This window comes from Oncorhynchus tshawytscha, linkage group LG28 (genome assembly GCF_018296145.1).
Source record: "Oncorhynchus tshawytscha isolate Ot180627B linkage group LG28, Otsh_v2.0, whole genome shotgun sequence".
Lineage (NCBI taxonomy): Eukaryota > Metazoa > Chordata > Actinopteri > Salmoniformes > Salmonidae > Oncorhynchus > Oncorhynchus tshawytscha.
Genome location: NC_056456.1, coordinates 27,115,132 through 27,138,082, shown reverse-complemented (window position 1 = coordinate 27,138,082; position 22,951 = coordinate 27,115,132). Strand labels below are relative to the sequence as shown.

At 43.9% G+C, this 22,951-nt stretch overlaps 1 long non-coding RNA gene across 1 annotated transcript; it reads right to left on the bottom strand.

Moving 5' to 3' along the window:
- Positions 1–3,147: 3,147 nt before the first annotated feature.
- LOC121841220 lies at positions 3,148–4,078 on the bottom strand. Its single transcript, XR_006080251.1, has 4 exons — positions 3,859–4,078; positions 3,570–3,698; positions 3,289–3,441; positions 3,148–3,207 (listed from the first exon to the last, which is right to left on the bottom strand). It is a non-coding gene; the product is annotated as an uncharacterized LOC121841220 (long non-coding RNA).
- Positions 4,079–22,951: the final 18,873 nt, after the last annotated feature.

The window sequence follows — 22,951 nt, the reverse complement described above, 5'->3', positions numbered from 1 at the left end:
TAACCACCATTGATAAGAAACAAGTCTTTAGACTCTGTCAATCACCACATCCTCATCGGCAGACTCGACAGCCTTGGTTTCTCAAATGATTGCCTCGCCTGGATCACCAACAACTTCTCTGATAAGAGTTCAATGTGTCAAATCGGAGGGTCTGCTGTCCGGACCTCTGGCAGTCTCTATGGGGGTGCCACAGGGTTCAATTCTTGGACCGACTCTCTTCTCTGTATACATAAATGATGTTGCCCTTGCTGCTGGTTAGTCTTTGATCCACCTCTACGCAGACGACACCATTCTGTATATTTCTGGCCCTTCTTTGGACACTGTGTTAACAACCCTCCAGGCAAGCTTCAATGCCATACAACTCTCCTTCCGTGGCCTCCAATTGCTCTTAAATACAAGTAAAACTAAATGCATGCTCTTCAACCGATTGCTACCTGCACCTGCCCGCCTGTCCAACATCACTACTCTGGACGGCTCTGACTTAGAATACGTGGACAACTACAAATACTTAGGTGTCTGGTTAGACTGTAAACTCTCCTTCCAAACCCATATCAAACATCTCCAATCCAAAGTTAAATCTAGAATTGGCTTCCTATTTCGCAAAAAGCATCCTTCACTCATGCTGCCAAACATACCCTTGTAAAACTGACCATCCTACCAATCCTCAACTTTGGCGATGTCATTTACAAAATAGCCTCCAATACCCTACTCAACAAATTGGATGCAGTCTATCACAGTGCAATCTATTTTGTCACCAAAGCCCCATATACTACCCACCATTGCGACCTGTACGCACTCGTTGGCTGACCCTCGCTTCATACTCGTCGCCAAACCCACTGGCTCCATGTCATCTACAACACCCTGCTAGGTAAAGTCCCCCCTTATCTCAGCTAGCTGGTCACCATAGCATCTCCCACCTGTAGCACACGCTCCAGCAGGTACAGTGCCTTGCGAAGGTATTCGGCCCCCTTGAACTTTGCGACCTTTTGCCACATTTCAGGCTTCAAACATAAAGGTATAAAACTGTATTTTTTGTGAAGAATCAACAACAAGTGGGACACAATCATGAAGTGGAACGACATTTATTGGATATTTCAAACTTTTTTTAACAAATCAAAAACTGAAAAATTGGGCGTGCAAAATTATTCAGCCCCCTTTACTTTCAGTGCAGCAAACTCTCTCCAGAAGTTCAGTGAGGATCTCTGAATGATCCAATGTTGACCTAAATGACTAATGATGATAAATACAATCCACCTGTGAGTAATCAAGTCTCCGTATAAATGCAACTGCACTGTGATAGTCTCAGAGGTCCGTTAAAAGCGCAGAGAGCATCATGAAGAACAAGGAACACACCAGGCAGGTCCGAGATACTGTTGTGAAGAAGTTTAAAGCCGGATTTGGATACAAAAAGATTTCCCAAGCTTTAAAAATCCCAAGGAGCACTGTGCAAGCGATAATATTGAAATGGAAGGAGTATCAGACCACTGCAAATCTACCAAGACCTGGCCGTCCCTTTAAACCTTCAGCTCATACAAGGAGAAGACTGATCAGAGATGCAGCCAAGAGGCCCATGATCACTCTGGATGAACTGCAGAGATCTACAGCTGAGGTGGGAGACTCTGTCCATAGGACAACAATCAGTCGTATATTGCACAAATCTGGCCTTTATGGAAGAGTGGCAAGAAGAAAGCCATTTCTTAAAGATATCCATAAAAAGTGTTGTTTAAAGTTTGCCACAAGCCACCTGGGAGACACACCAAACATGTGGAAGAAGGTGCTCTGGTCAGATGAAACCAAAATTTAACTTTTTGGCAACAATGCAAAACGTTATGTTTGGCGTAAAAAGCAACACAGCTCATCACCCTGAACACAACATCCCCACTGTCAAACATGGTGGTGGCAGCATCATGGTTTGGGCCTGCTTTTCTTCAGCAGGGACAGGGAAGATGGTTAAAATTGATGGGAAGATGGATGGAGCCAAATGCAGGACCATTCTGGAAGAAAACCTGATGGAGTCTACAAAAGACCTGAGACTGGGACGGAGATTTGTCTTCCAACAAGACAATGATCCAAAACATAAAGCAAAATCTACAAAGGAATGGTTCAAAAATAAACATATCCAGGTGTTAGAATGGCCAAGACAAAGTCCTGACCTGAATCCAATCGAGAATCTGTGGAAAGAACTGAAAACTGCTGTTCACAAATGCTCTCCATCCAACCTCACTGAGCTCGAGCTGTTTTGCAAGGAGGAATGGGAAAATTTTCAGTCTCTCGATGTGCAAAACTGATAGACATACCCCAAGCGACTTAAACTGTAATCGCAGCAAAAGGTGGCGCTACAAAGTATTAACTTAAGGGGACTGAATAATTTTGCACGCCCAATTTTTCAGTTTTAGATTTGTTAAAAAAGTTTGAAATATCCAATAAATGTTGTTCCACTTCATGATTGTGTCCCCTTGTTGTTGATTCTTCACAAAAAAATACAGTTTTATATCTTTATGTTTGAAGCCTGAAATGTGGCAAAAGGTCGCAAAGTTCAAGGGGGCCGAATACTTTCGCAAGGCACTGTATATCTCTAGTCACCCCCAAAACCAATTCTTTCTTTGGCCGCCTCTCCTTCCAGTTCTCTGCTGTCAATGACTGGAACGAACTACAAAAATCTCTGTAACTGGAAACACTTATCTCCCTCACTAGCTTTAAGCACCAACTGTGAGAGCAGCTCACAGATTACTGCACCTGTACATAGCCCACCTATATTTTAGCCCAAACAACTACCTCTTTCCCTACTGTATTTAATTAATTTATTTATTTTGCTCCTTTGCACCCCATTATTTTTATTTCTACTTTGCACTTTCTTCCATTGCAAATCTACCATTCCAGTGTTTTACTTGCTATATTGTATTTACTTTGCCACCACGGCCTTTTTTGCCTTTACCTCCCTTTATCTCACCTCATTTGCTCACATCGTATATAGACTTGTTTATACTGTATTATTGACTGTATGTTTGTTTTACTCCATGTGTAACTCTGTGTCATTGTATGTGTCAAACTGCTTTGCTTTATCTTGGCCAGGTCGCAATTGTAAATGAGAACTTGTTCTCAACTTGCCTACCTGGTTAAATAAAGGTGAAAAAATATATGCACTGTTGCTGTTCTGTCTCCTCTGGTCTGACGCCACACCTCCCTCTTCTCCCCCTCCGTCTCAACCTTGGGTGCAAACAAACAGCATCATAACACAGTAAATGGCTGGGAATGTATGAATTCTGCTACCAAGTAAGTGACCCTTACTTGAGCTAGGGGTAAAATATTTTGACTTCAGCGGGTGCGGGTCACTGGCCTGTAGTGCTCCTTGCCTTTGTTGAAGTCTGGTGTGATGGTAACCACTCCATTTCCATCTGCTCTTATCGTGCAGACAAGCATTCCTTCTCCTTTTGGACAAGTCTGAGAAATACAATAATAAAATGCCACTTTTCAATGCCTGAATTGGAATCTACTTCAAAGTTATTACATACAAAGCAGTGTAATAAGTGTATAGGCTACATAGTGGTTTTTCCCCTTGTGCTACTCACTTGCCTGCTGGTCCCAGGTTCCCCATGATGTGTATGGTCTGTACAGGTGTGTTGACCATGTGGCTGGTCTTCACAAAGTCCTCCGAGGGGTCCCAGGTAATCAGCCTGGACTTGGGGATGGTGCTGTCACTGCAGACCAACAGAATACCATAAACACATTTTGCATACAAGGGTATGGTGTAATGTGAACATACCGGTACACTGTTTGTCTTCAAAGCAGCACGACCAATGCTGCTTCAATTACATTCACTTTAATAATAATTCACTTTGGTGAGTATAAGGGACCTACACTGGGCGTCTGTCCTGTCGTCTGGGTCTGACATTGGCCATCCTATGTGCCAGTAAGGTAGGATTGGACTTGACCTGCGTCACCATACTCTTGGAATGCTGTATTGAGTACATCAAAAACAGCTTTAAAACACTAACGTTTCTTTTGGACAGAAAATAGGTAAATGCTTTGTTTTGAATAATGAAATTGTCACGTCTGCTCCAGCTCCCCCTATAAAATCCTCCCCTATACTTGCTTCCAGAGTCTTTGGTTATAGAACCGTTACAGAAATGGAGATTCTGTTGAAAACCACCCCTTCCCAATTGGTGTAGCAGTCAGAATCGGTGTAGGTGAAAATCCTGCGTTTCCGTCTGCCCCGGTCCGCTCCTGAGCCATGATCTCTGTGTGGTATTGCCTCTCCAGCGCAGTCTGGCATACTGACTCTCTCTGGAACAAAACCACTTCATATTGTGCACACACACACACACCTTAGTATGCAACAAACGATCATAAACAGTAAATTCTTATTTGTTATAAGGACACTGACTGAACAGCGACAGTAGACCTCTCCTTCTCAGTGGATGACGTGAGTAAAACATTTAAACATGTTAAACCTCGCAAGACTGCTGTCCCAGACGGCATCCCTAGCCACGTCCTCAGATCATCAGCAGACCAGCTGGCTGGTGTGTTTACGAACATATTTAATCGCTCCCTATCCGAATCTGTTGTCCCCAGATGCTTCAAGATGGCTACCATTGTTCTTGTACCCAAGAAGACAAAGATAACTGAACTAAATGACTGCCGCCCCCTTAGCACTCACTTCTGTCATCATGAAGTGCTTTGAAAGACTAGTCAAGGATCACCTCCACCTCACCGGCCACGCTAGACCCACTTCAGTTTGCATACCGCCCCAACATGTCCACAGATGTCGCAATATTCATCACACTGCACGCTGCCCTATCCCATCTGGACAAAAAAATACCTATGTAAGAATGCTCTTCATTGACTACAGCTCAGCATTCAACACCACAGTACCCTCCAAGCTCATCATCAAGCTGGAGGTCCTGGGTCTCAACCTCGCCCTGTGCAACTGGGTCCTGGACTTTATGATGGGCCTCCCTCAGGTAGTGAAGGTAGGAAGCAACATATCCACTTCAATGACCCTCAACAGGGCCCCACAAGGGTGTGTGCTCAGCCCTCTCCTGTACTCCCTGTTCACCCACGACTGCGTGGCCATGCACACCTCCAACTCAATCATTAAGTTTGCAGACGACACAATAGTAGTGGGCTTGATCATCAACAACGACAAGACAGCCTACAGGGAGGAGGTGAGGGCAGTCAGAGTGTGGTGTCAGGAAAACAACCTCTCACTCAACGTCAACAAAACAAAGGAGATAGTTATGGACTTCAGGAAACAGCAGGACAACTCCCATATCCACATTGAAGGGTCAGCAGTGGAGAAGGTGGAAAGTTTTAAGTTCCTGGGCGTACATATCCCAGACCAATTGAAAGGTCCACCCACACAGACAGTGTTGTGAAGAAGGCGCAACAGCGTCTCTTCAACCTCAGGAGGCTGAAGAAAACATTTACAGATGCACAATCAAGAGCATCCTGTCGGGCTGTATCACAGCCTGGTACAGCAACTGCACCGCCCTCAACCGCAATGTTCTCCAGAGGGTGGTGCGCTCTGCACAACGCATCACCGGGGGCAAACTACCTGCCCTCCATGACACCTACAGCACCCGATGTCACAGGAAGCCTACAACCACCCGAGCCACTCCCTGTTCACACCATTATCATCCAGAAGGCAAGGTCAGTACAGGTGTATCAAAACTGGGACCGAGAGATTGAGAAACAGCTTCTATCTCATAGCCATCAGACTGCTAAACAGCAATCATTAACTCAGAAAGGCTGCAGCCCACATTGAGACCCAATCAATGGACACTTCAATAAATGGACCACTAGTCACTTTAAACAATGCAACTCTAAATAATGCAACTTTAATAATATTTACATATCTTACATTACTCAAATCACATGTATATACTGTATTTTATACCATCTACTGCACCTTGCCTATGCCGCTCGGCCATCGCTCATCCATATATTTATATGTACATATTCTCATTTACAGCTTTAGATTTGTGTGTATTAGGTAGTTTTTGGGAATTGTTAGATTATTTGTTAGATATTACTCCACTGTTGGAACTAGAAGCACAAGCATTTCGCTACACTCGCATTAACATCTGCTAACCATGTGTATGTGACCAATAAAATTTGATTATATTTGATTTGACATCTGTGGCATTGTGCTGTGTGACAAAATTGCACATTTTAGAGTGGCCTTTTATTGTCCCCAGTACAAGGTGCACCTGTATAGTGATCATGATGTTTAATCAGCTTCTGGATATGCCACACCTGTCAGGTGGATGGATTATCTTGTCAATGGAGAAATGCTCACTTATAGGGATGTTAACAAATTTGTACACAACATTTGAGAGAATGAAGCTTCTGTGCGCATGGAACATTTCTTGGATCTTTTATTTGAGGTCATGAAACATGGGACCAACACGTTACATTTATATTTTTGTTCAGTATACATTTCTGTTTCTCAATTCGAAATGAAACCTGGTCCTGCTAGATACATTTTGTTCCCTCTTCAGCCAGTGGTTTCCTTGGCAACCCAAATTCATTTACCATGGCCCCTGACTGTCTGGTGTTTTAGACAGCTATTGTCTCCAGACAACTTAAATGTGGTCCTGCAGGGCATTGTACAGTGATCGTGTGGAGCCTACAATCTTTCACCTGTGCAGGGACAGTTCAAACTGTCCAAGTTGTCATCTGTGGTAGAAATGGGAATTGTAATTGTTGGGACTGAGCTTGTGTCTCACACACACACACACACACACACACACACACACACACATGCACACACACACACACACACGCATGCACGCATGCACGAACATACACACAGTTTTGTATTGCTATCCTTGTGGAGACCAAATAATTGATTTCATCCAAAATCCTATTTTCTCTAACACAAACCTTAACTCTTAACCGGACCTTAACCCTAACCCTAACCCTAACCCAAATCTATACCTAACCCTAACTCCTAACTCCTAACCCTAACTCCTAACCCCAAACCTAAACCTAACCGTAACCCCTAACCCTAACTCCAACCTTAATTGTAACCCTAACCCTAAACCTAACCCCTAAGCCTAAAATAGCATTTTTCCTCTTGGGGACTGTCAAAATGTCCCCACTTGTCAGCATTTTCCTTGTTTTAATAACCTCATGAGAAATTCTGGTACCTACAAGGATAGTAAAACAAACACAAACACACTCACCACAGGCAGCTGGTGGTATCTTATTTGTGAGGAAATGGAATGTTATCAAACACGTGTGAAACCATGTGTTTTGTACCATTCCATTGACTCCATTGCAGCCATTATATTATGAGCAGTCCTCCCCTCAGCAGCCTCCTGTGACACACAAACCTGTCATTTCCCCTTGTTCCGTTAGAAGTGTTTGACAGGTGAAAGAGGGAGCTTGTCTTCAGTGGCAGTATATTTCATCTAACAATACACCTGTACTGCAGCTGTCAGCCATGATTTTAGGAAGTAACAGGGAGTCCTGGAAAACAAGTGTTGCGCACTTGGAAGTGTAGGGAAGTTTTAATGTGGTATTTTGCAAATCTGGTGGACCCCTCACACTTGATCACATGTCCACACAGTTCACTTTCATAGCAGCCACATACTTGTATATATAATTCCTTCTCACATATATCATGGCGTTCTCCTCCTCTCACCTTTTCCCTTTGCTTGTGGACTTCAGTGCACAACACATCAGCTGTCTGAGACCAGGCCAGAAAACCTTAATATCATGACCGCTGACCACTACAAAACAGCCGACATTGTTGTCACATCATAATCATCATAGCTACTAGAAATAACACGTTAGTAAACCCGCTACAATCATGCAGTACAGTGACATTGAACAGTCAGCAGCAAACAGTTTAACAGTTACACTTTGACTTGGAAGAGTTCCATAGTCAGCTAGCTAACATAGCATCCCTCTATGTTTGAGCAGGGTGTTTGAGGAGGCTAAACTAGCTACATGCATTTGATGCAGTAGTAAGGGAAAGTTGAAAAAAAATATACTATGAAATATCACTGTCTCTCTCTCTCTGTCTCTTGCTTTTCCTTAATTTTGAAATAATTTTTTGTTCAAAATTGTTCAACTTGTCTTTCTCTCTCTTTGAGTCAATAACTCACCACATGTTATGCACTTCAGTACTAGCTAGCTGTAGCTTATGCTTCTAGTACTATATTAATCCTCTGATCCTTTAATTGGGTGGACAGCATGTCAGTTCATGCTGCAAGAGCTCTGATAGATTGGAGTATGTCCTCCGGAAGTTGTCATAATTACTGTGTAAGTCTATGGAAGGGGGTGAGAACCATGAGCCCCCTACTGTAGGTTTTGTACTGAAGTCAATGTAACCAGAGGAGGACAGAAGCTAGCTGATGACATTCATATTTTTAGCATAGTTTTATCTAAAAAGGATCACTTTTTAAACATTTCACAATTTCTATTTTTATGAAATTTACTGAGGAGGATGCTCAGGGCATGCTGTGTGTGTGTGTGTGTGTGTGTGTGTGTGTGTGTGTGTATACGCTGTCAGGTAGACTGTGACACACCGATAATGGCTTGAGCCATGTCCGAAGGCAATGTTTATTTATGTGATGATGCATGCTGAGAGAAGATCACTCTTAAAGGTCACAGTTAATATCTGAAGGTCAGTGTGTGTGTGTGTGTGTGTGTGTGTGTGTGTGTGTGTGTGTGTGTGTGTGTGTGTGTGTGTGTGTGTGTGTGTGTGTGTGTGTGTGTGTGCGTGCATGCGTGTGTGTTTGAACTGAATTTTGCCTTTAATCTTTCCTTTTATCCCTCATGACCACATCCTTACCATTATCCATTGAAAGCAATAATCAAATATGTCAAATGATCCATTTCCTAAACACACAAATACCACAATACCCCAGTCAGTCAATGCAGCTGTCAATGGATACTCAAGCTCTTTGCAGTCAGTCAGGTTCAAGGTGTTTTGAATTCAAATCCTGTCCGGATGTTTCATTTACAGGGGTCTGTTCAGGCCAGCCCATGACAGGAGATCAGTGACAAGCAGAGAGAAAGGCCAGAGTGACTTGACCTCAGTTTCTCTCTTTCGGTCCGTTTCTCTGCCAGTAGAGACTTTTATCCCATCTATGAGACTGGGAAAGGGTTGGAGTTTTCTCCACAATGCAGGTTGACTGGCAGGAGACTAGGGGTGTGTCCTAAAAGGCACCCTTTTCTCTATGGGACCTGGTCAAAAGTAATGTACTATATAGGGAATAGGATGTCATTTGGGATACAGTCTAGGAGTGAAATGTCACAGGATACAGAGGACATATCAGACTGGATCAGAAAGAAGGGATGGAGCTAGATCATGTTTAGGGATAAATGGGTAAAGGAGAGAGATCATAGAAGATGAGATGTCGGAGGAGTTTAGTATAATGTTGAAATGCTTTCGTTGTTGCTTTATTATTTCTTACTCACCTGTTCACCTATTTGTTTTTATCTTAGAGGTGTATCACTGAGGGAGTTGACTTTAGTGCTCTGTGTTATGGCCCGTGACGTGAACGGCAAAAGTGGTGAGGGAGGAGCGCCCTTCTGAGATCTAACAGTATTCTGCGCCGCTCAGAAATCGTTCAGAAACGTACATATTTTTCCATAAAATATAGTCTTCATCAGGAAGGCAGATAAAGCCATTTTATGAACAGCAATCTCCTCTGCATGTGAAAACACAGAATCCTACTCGTTCTACTGATGAATGTGTGATGTCTCCGCTGCCCAGGGTTGCTAGCATTGTTTCTGCTGGGAGATAGTGTGTGTGTGCACGTGCATGTGTGTTAGTAGTGTATTCTCTGTCATAACAAACCCCATGGCAGCTGACTGAGTAGGGCCCGACAGAAGAGAAGAGTGCACATATTAACAGTCAATCATTCTGCAGTGGAGCGAGACACGCACACTGCAGCCAGCTAATGATGCTCTTACTCAGCGTTGAGGAGAGAAGCTTCTCTGTGTTAGTAGGTTGATTTATGGTAATTAGCTGTGGAATCTTGAAACAAATGAAAATGGGCCAATTACTTATTAACCAAACTGTGATACTACAGCAAATAATGGTGCCCCAGCCTCTGTACAAGCATTACATTAATAGTTGTGAGGAGCAATGGGGGATATCATCTCTCTGTCTCCTCTCTCTCTCTGTCTCTGTCTCTTTCTCTGTCTCGCTAACTCTTTCTCTCTTTCTCTCTGTCTGTCTGTCTGTCTGTCTCTCTTTCTCTCTCTCTGTCTCTCTCTGTCTGTCTCTTTCTCTGTCTCTCTGTCTCTCTCTCTCTCTCTGTCTCTCTCTGTCTCTCTCTCTCTCTCTCTTTCTCTGTCTCTCTCTCTCTCTGTCTCTCTCTGTCTCTCTCTCAGTCTCTTTCTCTGTCTCGCTAACTCTTTCTCTCTGTCTGTCTGTCTCTCTTTCTCTCTCTCGCACACACACTCACACACACACACACACCTTCCAATAGGTCCTTCCAACCCTCCATTTTGTAGACATTGCTCTAGCCTCAGACCACATCCACATCTGTATTCAGCCCTGGCTCTAATATGATAGCATTCCACTGAATATAAATGAACAGGCCGAACAGAGCCTAATAACGATTCCGTCCCCCCAGGGGTCTGGGTACGAGAGAGACCATCCTCCATTCTCCGTCATCTGAGCGTGTATATTTATTGAGTTGGACGTTTCATTTTCATGCATTCATAATGGTTCTATCATCACCAGCCCTTGTCTTCGACCCAGCCCCCTCTCACTCACACCAGTTCTGGTGCCTTTGTTTTCTCTCCTACCACATCAGTAGAGGTCAACCTAGTTGCAGAACAGGTGGATTGAATGAAGAGGAATACAAAGGTCACAGAACATTGTTTTATTTCATGGTGATGTGGACCAACCATGCTGATGTTTACAGGTCAAAAGCATGATAAATGTACAGACATCTCACAGAGATTTGAACACGCAACAAACACCAGAACACACATAACACACACATCTCAGAGATTTGAACACGCAACAAACACCAGAACACACATAACACACAGAGATTTGAACACATAACAAACACCAGAGCTCACACATCTCACAGAGATTTGAACATGCAACAAACACCAGAACACACATAAGATTTAATCAACCCAGACCACGGATCACACATCAAGTAAAAGTGAGGGATTTGATTTTGTGTTCTTAGTGTTATTCAATTTAGATGATAGAAATGACCATGAGCTAATCATATTTACAGTATGCATTCCACTGGGCACAGATGTCAATTCAACATCCATTTAACATTGGTTCAGCATAATCAACAACGTTGATTCAACCAGTGTGTGTGCCCAGTAGGACGTGACAGTTTATTTTACATGTAGTATTGCAGGAGCAAGTCTACATCTAGTAAGAGTAATGCCTTTCCTTTAAAAACCAACAACCCAATTGCCCATTATTCTATAGGCACAGTGTCTCCACACCTTGTGAATCAAATCAAATCAAATCAAATTTATTTATATAGCCCTTCGTACATCAGCTGATATCTCAAAGTGCTGTACAGAAACCCAGCCTAAAACCCCAAACAGCAAGCAATGCAGGTGTAGAAGCACGGTGGCTAGGAAAAACTCCCTAGAAAGGCCAAAATCTAGGAAGAAACCTAGAGAGGAACCAGGCTATGTGGGGTGGCCAGTCCTCTTCTGGCTGTGCCGGGTGGAGATTATAACAGAACATGGCCAAGATGTTCAAATGTTCATAAATGACCAGCATGGTCGAATAATAATAAGGCAGAACAGTTGAAACTGGAGCAGCTGCACAGTCAGGTGGAAGTTGAAACTGGAGCAGCAGCATGGCCAAGTGAAAGTATTGAACTAGAGCAGACAACGCCATGCTCTCTCTGCTGTAGCAGGGCAATGGAAAATAAAACCTTCACAACGGGATATGTGTTTTATGAGCGGCTACATGTGTGTGTGTGTGTGTGTTTGTGTGCGAGTTCTTGTGTGTGTGGGCCTGTATGCATCCTTGTTACAGGGCTAGTGCTGATCTGCTGACCTATAATGCTGTGTGAAGTAGAATGCAATTCTACACTTTCCATATCCTGCAGCATCTATAGTGTACACTTCTGGCCTGTGTTGTGAGCCGAGTGGTATATAGGGATATTATAAACTGGGTGGTTCAAGCCCTGAATGCTGATTTGCTGACAGATGTGATATATCAGACCGTATAAGGTCTAAGCAATGTTGTCCTGCTATTTTTATTGACTTGGCCACAGCTTTTGATAAGGTAGACCATTCCATTCTTGTGGGCCGGGTAAGGAGTATTGGTGTCTCTGAGGGGTCTTTGGCCTGGTTTGCTAACTACCTCTCTCAAAGAGTGCAGTGTATAAAGTTAGAAAATCTGCTGTCTCAACCACTGTATGTCACCAAGGGAGAACCCCAAGGCTCAATCCCAGGCCCCACACTCTTTTCAATTTACATCAACAACATAGCTCAGGCAGTAGGAATCTCTCTCATCCATGTATATGCAGATGATGCAGTCTTACACTCAGCTGGCCCCTCCCTGGATTTTGTGTTAAATGCTCTAACAACAAAGCTTTCTTAGTGTCCAACAAGCTTTCTCTGCCCTTAACCTTGTCTGGAACACCTCCAAAACAAAGGTCATGTGGTTTGGTTAGAATGCCCCTCCCCCACAGGTGTGATTACTACCTCTGAGGGTTTAGAGCTTGAGGTAGTCACCTCATACAAGTACTTGGGAGTATGGCTAGACGGTAAACTGTCCTTCTCTCAGCACATATCAAAGCTGCAGGCTAAAGTTAAATCGAGACTTGGTTTCCTTTATCGTAATCACTCCTCTTTCACCCCAGTTGCCAAACTAACCCTGATTCAGATAACCATCCTACCCATGCTAGATTACTGAGACATAATTTATAGATCGCCAGGTAACACGGAACCCAAATCGGCTGCATGCGTGCACCATCATGTGCCATCGTGCATACATTTATTTTGTCCCCCTACATCAAACGCAATCACGACATGCATGTTAAAATATCAAAACAAATTCTGAACCAATGACATTAATTTGGGGACAGGCTGAAAAGCATTAAACATTTATGGCAATTTAGCTAGCTAGCTTGAACTTGCTAGCTAATTTGTCCTATTTAGCTAGCTTGCTGTTGCTAGCTAATTTGTACAAGGTCCTCTACTCCGACAATTAATCCACACATAAAACTGTCAACTAAATCGTTTCTAGTCGTCTCTCCTCCTTCCAGTCCTTTTCTTCTCTGGACTTTATATTGCGATAGGAAACTTTCATAAATTAGGTGCATTACTGCCACTGACCTCGATCGTCTTCCAGTCACCCACGTGGCTGTAACCAATGAGGTGATGGGAGAGGCAGGACTTGCAGCGAGATCTGCGTCACAAATATAACTGACTTCTATTTTAGCCCTTGTCAACGCAGATGCTCGTTGGCGCGTGCGAGCAGTGTGGGTGCAATAATTTAATAACATAGATTTCTAAATTTATTTCGCAATGCTCGCGCGAGCGACACAGGCGGTGTAGACTCGGTGCTCTCGAGCGGCTAGATATTCTTTACTATCAGATTTGCCACCAATGCTCCTTATAGGACACATCACTGCACTCTATACTCCTCTGTAAACAAACTGGTCATCTCTGTATACCCGTTGCAAGACCCACTGGTTGATGCTTATTTATAAAACCCTCTTAGATATCTGAGATATCTACTGCAGCTCTCATCCTCCACATAAAACACCCGTTCTACCAGTCACATTTTGTTAAAGGTCCCCAAAGCACACACCCTGGGTCGCTCGTCCTTTCAGTTCGCTGCAGCTAACGACTGGAACAAGCTGCAACCAACACTCAAACTGGACAGTTTTATCTCAATCTCTTCATTCAAAGACCCAATCATGGACACTCTTACTGACAATTGTGGCTGCTTTGCAAGATGTATTGCTGTCTCTACCTTCTTGCCCTTTGTGCTGTTGTCTGTGCCCAATAATGTTTGTGCCATGTTTTGTGCTGCTACCATGCTGTGTTGTTGTCTTAGGTCTCTCTTTATGTAGTGTTGTCTCTCTTGTCGTGATGTGTGTTTTGTCCTATATTCATATATTTTTACATTTGTTTTATTTTTAATTCCAGCCCCCGTTCCCACAGGAGGTCTTTTGCCTTTTGGTAGGCCGTCATTGTAAATAAGACTTTGTTCTTAACTGACTTGCCTAGTTAAATTAAGGTAAAAAAAATTACAAAAGTATACCACACGTATGACATTTATTTTTACATCTCTAATTACGTTGGTAACCAGTTTATAATAGCAATAAGGCACCTCGGGGGTTTGTGATATATGGCCAATATACCATGGCTAAGGGCTCTATCCAGGCGTCGTGTCTAAGAACAACCCTTAGCTGTGGTATATTGGCCATATACCACACCCCCTCGGTCCTTATTGCTTAATTATACCACACACACACACACACACACACACACACACACACACACACACACACACACACACACACACACACACACACACACACACACACACACACAGCCTTGTACAACTAAGTTGTGGGGACACACAATTCAGTCCTGTTCAAAATCCTATTTTCCCTAACCCCTAACCTTAACCCGTACCCTAACCTGTACCCTTTCTCTAACCCTAACCCTAAGCTTAACCCCAGAATCTAACTTTGACCCTAAACCTAACCCTAGCTCCTAACCATAACCCCAAAACTAACCCTAGTTCCTAACCCTAATCCTAAACATAATTCCAACTCTAACACTAATTCTAACCTTAACCCTAAACCCTTAACCCCTTAGAAATAGCATTTGACCTCGTGGGGACTAACAAAATGTCCCCAGTTGGTCAAATGTTTTATTTTTTACTATTCTTGTGGGGATTTCTGGTCCCCACAAGTATAGTTAAACACACACACACACACACACACACACACACACAGTCTAGACTGATACATTACTTTAGAAATACTTTTGTGTAAACCAATGTGCTTTTGCAGTATTGGACTCAAGCTCTTGGAGTGGGTGAGTGCTTGTGCTGCTGAATTGCGAATCATTATCACAATACGTTGTGTAGATGTGTTCGTGTGTGTGTTGGTGTTCTGTGTGTGTGTTGGTGTTCTGTGTGTGTGTTGGTGTTCTGTGTGTGTGTGTAACATAAGCTGTCTGTATAAGTGTGTGTAGTTCTGTTCATAAATCACATCAAATGGCTTCATAAACAACAGGTGTAGACTAACAGTGAAATGCTTAGTTACGGGCCCTTCCCAACAATGCAGGGAGAACAAAAAAAGAGATAATAGAATAATAGAAAAATAAAAACAGGAGGAATAAATACACAATGAGTAACAATAACATGGCTATACTGTACAGTGGGGAGAACAAGTATTTGATACACTGCCGATTTTGCAGGTTTTCCTACTTACAAAGCATGTAGAGGTCTGTAATTTGTATCATAGGTACACTTCAACTGTGAGAGACGGAATCTAAAACAAAAATCCAGACAATCACATTGTATGATTTTTAAGTAATTAATTAGCATTTTATTGCATGACATAAGTATTTGATCACCTACCAACCAGTAAGAATTTCGGCTCTCACAGACCTGTTAGTTTTTCATTAAGAAGCCCTCCTGTTCTCCACTCATTACCTGTATTAACTGTACCTGTTTGAACTAGTTACCTCTATAAAAGACACCTGTCCACACACTCAATCAAACAGACTCCAACCTCTCCACAATGGCCAAGAGCAGAGAGCTGTGTAAGGACATCAGGGATAAAATTGTAGACCTGCACAAGGCTGGGATGGGCCACAGGACAATAGGCAAGCAGCTTGGTGAGAAGGCAACAACTGTTGCCGCAATTATTAGAAAATGGAAGAAGTTCAAGATGACGGTCAATCACCCTCGGTCTGGGGCTCCATTTAAGATCTCACCTCATGGGGCATCAATGATCATGAGGTAGGTGAGGGATCAGCCCAGAACTACACGGCAGGACCTGGTCAATGACCTGAAGAGAGCTGGGACCACAGTCTCAAAGAAAACCATTAGTAACACACTACGCCGTCATGGATTAAAATCCTGCAGCGCACGCAAGGTCCCCCTGCTCAAGGCAGCGCATGTCCAGGCCCATCTGAAGTTTGCCAATGACCATCTGGATGATCCAGAGGAGGAATAGTAGAAGGCCATGTGGTCTGATGAGACAAAAATAGAGCTTTTTGGTCTAAACTCCACTCGCCGTGTTTGGAGGAAGAAGAAGGATGAGTACAACCCCAAGAACACCATCCCAACCATGAAGCATGGAGGTGGAAACATCTTTGGGGATGCTTTTCTGCAAAGGGGACAGGACGACTGCACCGTATTGAGGGGAGGATGGATGGGGCCATGTATCGCGAGATCTTGGCCAACAAGCTCCTTCCCTCAGTAAGAGCATTGAAGATGGGTCGTGGCTGGGTCACCATTATCATGGTGTGGACCATGATAATTCCTTAGTGATGTGGACACAGAGGAACTCGACCGCTCCACTACAGCCCCGCCAATGTGGATGCCTGGCCTTCCGTTTCCTGTAGTCCACGATCAGCTCCTTTGTCTCGATGGCGTTGAGGGAGAGGTTGTTGTCTCTGACCTCCTACCTGCAGGCTGTCTCATCATTGTCGGTGATCAGGCCTACCACCATCGTGTCATCGGAAAACTTAATGATGGTTTTGGAATCGTGCACAACCACACAGTTGTGGGTGAAAAGGGATACAGGAGGGGACTAATTACACACCCATGAGGGGCCATTGTGTTGAGGGTCAGCGTGGTGGATAGGTTGTTGCCTACCCTTACCACCTGGGGACGGCCCGTCAGGAAGTCCAGGATCCAGTTGCAGAGGGAGGTGTTTAGTCCCAGGGTGCTTAGCTTACTGATGTGATTGGAGGGCACTATGGTGTTCAACGCTGAGCTGTAGTCAAGGAACAACATTTTCACATAGGTGTTCCTCTTGTCCAGGTGGGAGAGGGCAGTGTGGAGTACAGTAGAGATTGCGTTATCAGTGGATCTGTTGGGACGGAATACAAATTGGAGTGGGCCCAGGGTGTCTGGGATGATAGTGTTGATGTGAGCCATGTCCAGCCTTTCAAAGCATTTCATATAGTGTGAATCTTTGTGTGAATCTTTGTGTGTGTGTGTGATTTGTGTGTACGTGCAAAAGGTGTGTGTGTGTGTCTACCTATGTATCGGCATGTTTATAGTGTGAGGGTCTGGGGGAGGATGTGCTCCTGCTCCAGCAATATTCTTACCTCCTCTCCTCTCTTCCTTCCCCAGGGTGAGGACAGTACACAAGGATAGATTGGCTTGGGCTGCAGCCCTCCTCTGGAGCTGGCCCTGGGGGTCAGAGGTGACAGTACTGGTACTGGGGACCGCGGCATGACAAATAAGAGCTAGGTGGACCTCGTAAATCCACTGTGGCGCACTGCGTCCAAGCAGGGTCGAGAGCTCAAAACACTGTCCCCCTCCACACCACACCATTAAAAATGACAAATGGATCTCAGGTTAACTCAGGTTCGAGAGTCGTTGTACGTTGTCATGATGTTTTTAAAGGGTTTCTGCAATGTTTGCTGTGTTGTACTGGCCAAGTTCATTGGACGCAGAGGGAAAGGGAGGTTTTGTGTCATCGTTTCCCTTTCTTATTTTGTTTCTGTTCGATATTCAGTAGAGTAGAAATGTAGGAGGGAATGTGAAGGGAAAGGGGATGGAAGAAGGGGGAGAATGGAGGGAGGCCCAAATCCAAGATATAGAGGGATGAAGTTGGAAGGCAGAGGTTGAAATAGAGTGAACCAGGCCATCCATGGAAGACTCAGCTCCAGGAGAGTGCTGGACCATCCTGCCCCAGACAGGTGTTGGGGTTTGGGGGTTATTGATTATAATAACCTCCCTCCTCTTCCAGATCCTGGTCCCCCAGCACATCCCTGAGGAAACAACCCTTTGTGTCCCCCATCTGTTGCAACATATACACTCATGATCTCACAACAGGACGAGGCGGTGAGGAGAGGCAAGGTTGAAGGTAAACGGTTAAGACGAGGATTCTAATATCCCCAAACGTTGAATAAATGAGGAAGAATTCTAAACTAAGGGACCAGATATTTATTTTATTTTATATTTAACCAGGTAAGTCAATTGAGAACCAATTCTCCTTTACAATGACGACCTGGCCAAAAGGCATAGCATTGCAACAGTGAACAGGACAGCACACAATCCACAAAAAAACACTATATACAGAGGAAAGGTACAAATTCATCAAATATACAACAATGACACACATTACTACACTAGATGACCGATAGCTCAACTTGCCTCCATCTTGGCACTCCTCCACCATTGTAAAAAATATTTTAAAGCTGTAGAAATCAATTTATTGATGTCTACATTAGTTATTGCCACATGTATTATATTATAGACACCTTAATACATGCTTTTAAATTATATTATGTGAGCTAATTATATTATGTGAGATTTTTTGTCACCTAAAACCCTGACAACCTTTACAAATGCACAATTGAGAGCATCCTGTCGGGTTGTATCACAGCCTGGTAGGGCAACTGCACCGCCCTCAACCGTAAGGCACTCCAGAGGGTGGTGTGTTCTGCACAACGCATCACAGAGGGCAAACTACCTGTCCTCCATGACACTTACAGAACCCGATGTCACAGGAAGGCCAAAAAGATCATCAAGGACAACAATCACCTGAGCCACTGCCTGTTCATACAGCTACCATCCAGAAGGCGAGGTCAGTACAGGTGCATCAAAGCTGGGACCGAGAGATTGAAGAACAGCTTCTATCTCAAGGCCATAACACTGCTAAACAGCAATCACTAACTCAGAGGCTGCTACCTACATTGACAACCAATCACTGGACACTTAAATAAATGGATCACTAATCACTTTAAACAATGCCACTTTAAATAATGCCATCTTAATAATGTTTACATATCTTACATTACTAATATCACATGTATATACTGTATTTTATACAATCTATTGCACCTTGCCTATGCCGCTTGGCAATCGCTCATCAACATACTTATATGTACATATTCTCATTCACCCCTTTTAGATTTGTGTGTATTAGGTAGCTGTTGGTGGATTGTTATATTACTTGTGAGATATTACTGCACTGTCGGAACTAGAAGCACAAGCATTTCTCTACACTCGCATTAACATCTGCTAACCATGTGTATGTGTAACCGATGTGAAATGGCTAGCTAGTTAGCGGTGGTGCGTGCTAATATCGTTTCAATCGGTGACGTCACTCGTTCTGAGACCTGGAGTAGTGGTTCCCCTTGCACTGCAAGGGCCGTGGATTTTGTGGAGCGATGGGCAACGATGCTTCGTGGGTGACTGTTGTTGATGTGTGCAGAGGGTAACTGGTTCGAGCCCGGGTATGGGCGAGGGGACGGACATTAGTTATACTGTTACATATGTGACAATAAAACTACATTTGAACTAATTTTTTTTAAAATTAACAAACAAATATAAAAACATTTTCCTTAAAGTATCATTTTTTAGAGATTACTGATGCTAGTGTCCCCACTACAACAAAAACATGTACTTTTGTCCTTCAAACATGTAATTGAAATACTGTATCAATCCATGAATTACTGCGGAGTATGGCTCCTTCTGGGGATTGCCAATATAACTTCCATTAGGAGATGTCTGTGGATCTATTGCCACGGCTATTAAAGAGTAATATGAATGCAAATGGTGCTTGGGACTCTGATTTGAGATAATAGAAGAGAGAGACTGCCAAGTGATGCGCCAGCCATAAGACACTGGAGTGGGAAGGTAAGGGAGGGGGAAGTCTGTGAGTGAGAGAAACAGTAGACCAATTCTGTTTTCTCCTTTCTACCTGAAATTTGCATTTAGCACTTAAACACTCCCCCTCATATATATTTTTAGGGAATGGACGGGTGTAATGAATGTGGTGGAAATTCCCTTCAGCAAAATGCAAACACCAATCCAATGCTTTTTAATCGTTGAAGTGAATGAGTGAATGGGAGTGAACAATCAAATCAAATCAAAGTTTATTGGTCACATACACATGGTTAGCAGATGCTGATGCGTGTGTGGCAAAATGATTGTGCTTCTAGTTCCGACAGTGCAGTAATATCTATAAAGTAATCTAACCATTTCTGTGTACACTTTCATGGGAAAAAAGGGGTAAACGCAATTGGATTGGAGATGGGGTGACGAGAGAGATGAGAAATGGAGGTCCTCTATTAATTTGTGTGACCATCTAATAATGTAATACCCAAACGGACCAATTGGTGGTGCTATTCTCCTTCGCTGACGCTGTCGGCTGCGGTTTCAAATAGGTCGGGGAAAAGTTTTGTGTTTTCACAATGCAGCAGGGAGGAGCAAACCATTGGCGATTGGTTAGCGATTTTCACTTTTAAATCTGTGATTGGCCCTGCCGCTTTAGCGGGGTGTAAAGAAGCTTTCTTGCCCACTTCTCACTCGCCTCCATCCCATACATTCGGCAGGGTCCTACACTGGTTGTCACACAGTTTTAGTACGGCTGGAAATGTGACTCTCATAACACGGGCTTACTGACTGGAATGAATACACCGCTCTGTGACAACCGAAGCGATTTTTTTGTGTGCGTGTCCTGCGTGGTTCTCAGTGGATAGGCATATAGACTGTGTGGACTATACATTTCTGCCATGACTGTGGATTTGTTTGCAGTTTTATGTGTCATCATCACCACCACCACGGTTTCTGCGATGGAAGGTAAATTATGGGAATTATCATTGCTGTGTTTTGATGGTTTGGTGTGACTGCTCCGCGCTGGAACTCACACTGGCTCTCTCGCGCGGCTCTCCCATGGAATGGCACATGCACATTGTAACGGTGAGAGCGTGCGCTCTGTGATGTCAGTTGAATACAGGGGATGGAATGCACGTTTGTCGTGTCAAGCCCGTTCCGGTTATTTGATTCCGAATAGGACGGAGTAGTGGTCTCTCTGTGTCAGTGGGTCTGGCAATAGCCTTCAACGCACTGATGATGGTCTTTGTTGGTTCTTCTGGGCTGCAGGCAGTGCAGCTAGGGCAGCACATCATCACCAAATTCTCTAAACTTCCCTTTGAATAGGTTTTCGTTACACAATTAAAATATAGCCAACATGTGGGACGCTCCTTTTATTTGTTTTGTTGTGGTGGTTTATTATTCCACGAGATAATTATGTGGTGATCTATAGCCTACATCAGGTAACACTATCTGTGACATAACAGGAAGAGATGCTCTTCTACCTGCTAGTGTCGTCCTCAACGCCTGGGTGTAGGCTAGCCCTCTCCGTGTTATTCGGGTCACGTCCTGACATCGGCTTATCATTTGTTTTTAGCGCCAAACCCGAGCAGCAGTAGGATAAATATCGGGCGATTTTGGATTGTCTGAGGGATTTTATAGATGGCTGCTGGAACTGTTTAGCGACAGTAATGACTCCGCCAGATCAAACCATGGTGATGAGGCACCTCCAGATCAGAACTCTGTGGCTACATGTACGTACAATAGGATCATTTTCTCTGTTTGTTTTCTGCTCGGTCTGGTCCTCTTTGGCACCCACCCACAGGCACAGACAGATACACACGCACACACTGTGTAAGGGAAATCAACAGACAAGTGTGCCATCAGCATCTTTGGCTAATAGCCCTTCTTAGAGCTTTAACATGTTCTTCATTTCCTGTGTAGGAGCGGAGGGACTAGGGCACTAGACATAATGTATGTGCTGCATGCATATCATGCTTCAGCCTCTTGACTACGGAAGAGTTCTCAAACTTCACTTTCTATGCTCACACACTCTCCAAAGCAGATGGTCTCTCGTGGTTCTCTGCTTAGCATAAACAAGTGGAGTGAATTAAAGACTAGCAAGTGCAGTGGGCGTTACATGATCGTAGTATCTCTGTTTCATCTTTGATTTTCATAATGATTACAACGTTCACGCTGCCTGGGTAGCTCAGTGTTGCCATGTAATTCAGGAAAGCGCTGCTTGCTTGTTTATATTCATCGTATTTTATGACACACACACACACACACACACACACACACACACACGTGACCCATTGAACAGCTCCTGAAATCCCCGACTGTAGCTTTAAAGGTCTGTCCAGAAAGACAAAGCTGGGTATTGGGTAGAACAGATGGGTAGGGGAGACACATTGGGTTACCCAGGCAACACCAGGGATGAGAGTGATTTCCTTGTTTAGGCTGGTTAATTGAAAGGAGATTGTCTCACGGGCAGGTTAAGATGTTAGCTGATATGATCTACAATCTGTTGGCCTCACTCTCTCGCTCTCTTTCTGTGTGTTACAGTGTGTGTGTGTTTGAGTGTGTGTGTGTGTGTGTGTGTGAGAGAGAGAGAGAGAGACAGCAAGCATACGGCCCTTGCCACATTATCCCTCCCCAGATCTGTGTCCCCGTTAATCTGATTATCTGTCCCTAATCACCACATCAGCTCCGTAATCACAAGCACAGTGTCAGAGATCAACCTGTGTGTATGGAATGGTAGACACACAGAGACACACAGTGACATCTGTCTGACTGATGGCCGATTGATGGCAGCCATGGCTTCACTGAAAGGTCATGATGTTAGAGAGACCGGGTCAGAAAACCCTGATCATATCAACTGTTTATAGGACATTAGAAATGACTGGCTGGCTGTGGCTCTGGTTGCGTGTGAGGGATCGTTTGGGGGCTGTAGGCAAGCACCCACACAGGCAGGCAGGAAAGGACACACACAGACACATACACACACACACACACACACACACACACACACACACACACACACACACACACACACACACACACACACACACACACACACACACACACACACACACACACACACCATGGCAGAGGAGAGGAGAGGAGAGGAAAAGCACAGAGACATACAGTAGCTAAATCATCATGGGCTGGGCCAAGAGAGGG